The sequence below is a fragment of the Mirounga angustirostris genome, unplaced genomic scaffold (assembly GCF_029215605.1).
Source record: "Mirounga angustirostris isolate CCGP_5_RB_7025 unplaced genomic scaffold, mMirAng1.0.hap1 SCAF_3, whole genome shotgun sequence".
NCBI lineage: Eukaryota > Metazoa > Chordata > Mammalia > Carnivora > Phocidae > Mirounga > Mirounga angustirostris.
Window position 1 is genome coordinate 176,410,197 of NW_026991711.1, and position 2,673 is coordinate 176,412,869.

Here is a 2,673-nt window from a genome sequence, read left to right on the forward strand (position 1 = left end):
TCAGCGGAGCTGACTTCTAAAAGTTCCAATTTTGTGCTCTGCGGCTCTATCACTTGCCAGAAGCGGCCAATGGAGGCCCCCTCCCCCACCGTCTATCCTCCCAAATATCCCCTCGGATTCACTTCTCTGCATGTCCTACCTTCCAGGAAGTGGTCGCTTTTCTATTCAGAGAGTTGCTGCTATTCTTTTCTTCGATCTCCTGTTGAGTTCGTAGGTGTTCAGAATGGTTTGATCCCTATCCAGCTGAATTCCTGGGACCAGATGAAATTTAGGTCTCCTACTCCTCCGCCATCTTGCTCCTCCCCCTAGTCTATCTACATTTTAAATGATTACTGATAATGAAGGACTTACTTCTACGTGCTATTTGTTTCCTCTGCATCTTATATCTTTTTTGCTCTTTATTACCTCCAACACTGCCTACTTTTGTTTGATTGATTTTTCTAGTGTAGAGTTTTGATTTCTTCTTCATTTCCTTTTCCATACATTTGTTCAGTTATTATCTTGTGATTACCATGGAGATTACAATTGACATTCTAAATTTTTAATTTTTTTTAAATATTTATTTACTTATCTGAGAGACCATGAGCATAAGGGGGAGGGGCAGAGGAAGAGGGAGAGAGAATCCCGAGCCCACTCTGCACTGAGTGCAGAGCCCGACATGGGGCTCAATCCCACTACCATGAGATCATGATCTGAGCCAAAACCAAGAGTTGGCCACTTACCCCACTGCACCGCCCAGGCGCCCCCTAAATTTATTTTGAAAATCTAGTTTGAGGGACCCCTGGCTGGCTCAGTCAGTTAGGCATCCAACTCTTGATTTCAGCTCAGGTCATGATATCAGGGTCTGGAGATCAAGTCCCATGGCGGGCTCCATACTGGGCTTGGATCCTGCTTAAGATTCTCTCTCTCTCTCTCCATCTGCCCCTCCCCACCTCTCTCTCCCTCTGTCTTTCTTTAAAAAAATTAATAAAAATCTAGTTTGAATTGATATAGACTTACTTCAATAGCATACATTTACTCCGCTTCTATCCAGCTCCATCTCCTCTTTATTTTGTCATTGTCACAAGTGACATCTTTATACATTGTGTGCCTATTAACATATATTAAAAATTATTATTTCCTGCATTTGGCTTTTAAATCATATAGCAAATAAAAAGAAGAGTTACATTCAAAATACAGTAATACTAGTTTTTATGTTTATCTATGTGGTTACCTTTACCAATAAACTTTATTTATTCATAATACTTCAAGTTACCATCTAGGGTCCTTTTGTTTCAGCCTGAAGGGCTCTTGTTAGCATTTCTTCATGGAAGGTCTACTAGCAATGAATTCCATTAATTTTTGTTTATCTGGGAATGTCTTAATTTCTCCTTCATTTTTTTTAAGGATAGTTTTGCTGGATATGGAATTCTTGATTGATAGTTTTCTTTCTTTCAGCACTTTAAAAATTTCATTCCACTACCTTCTGACTTCTGTGTTTTCAGATGAGAAATCAGCATTAAATCTAATTGAGGATCCTTGTAAATGATGAGCCACTTCTCTCTTGCTACTTTCAAGATTTTCTCTCTGTTTTTAGCTTCCAACAGTTTGGTTATAATGTATTATAGTGTGGATCTCTGTGTTTATCCTACTTTTGAGTTCTTGGAGCTTACTGGCTGGTGTATATTCATGACATTCAACAAATTTATAAAGCTTGTCACCATTACTTCTTCAGATATTTTCCCCCTTTCTCTCTTTTCCTTCTGGGATTTCCATAATGTGTATGCTGATATTGTTGATGGTGTCCCATATGCCCCTTAGGTTCTGTTCATTATTCTTCATTCTCTTTGCTTTCTGTTCCTCAAACTAGGTAATTTTAATGTGCCCTATCTTCAGGTTTGCTGAGTCTTCCTTCTGCCTATTCAAATCTTTTGATAAACTACTCTTGTGCTTTTCAGGTCCAGAATTTCTACTTGGTTCCTATTTATAATTTTTATCTCTTTATTTAAAGATATTGTACGTGTATTCATACATCATTCTCCTGATTTTCTTTAGTTTTTTATCCGTGGTTTCCTTCCACTTTTTGAGTATATTTAAGACAGTTTATTTAAGTATTTTTCTAGTAAGTCTAATGTCTGGGTTTCCTCAGGGATGTTTCTATCAATTTCTCCTTCTTCTTCTTCTTTACTGTGAATAGGCCATAGTTTCATGTTTCTTTGTATACTTTCCAATTTTACATAAGAATTGGGCATTTTTTTAAGATTTTATTTATTTATTTGACAGAGAGAGACACAGCGAGAGAGGGAACACAAGCAGGGGGAGTGGGAGAGGGAGAACAGGCTTCCTGCCGAGCAGGGAGCCCGATGCAGGGCTCAATCCCAGGACCCTGGGATCATGGCCTGAGCCGAAGGCAGACACTAAATGCCTGAGCCACCCAGCGCCCCAGAATTAGGCATTTTGAATGTTAAAGCGGTAACTATGGAAATCAGATTCTCCCACATATAGGGACTGTTGTTATTGCTTGATGAAGTTTGCAGTCATCTGTTTATTTAGTACCTTTCCCAAACCGTTTTTGCAAAGACTATATTCTTTATTATGTGTAGTCACTGAACTCTCATTTTATTATCTCTGTAGTCAGTCAGTGACCTGACAGAGATTTCTGGATCCAGAAACAAAAAGAATGGAAAGGAAAAG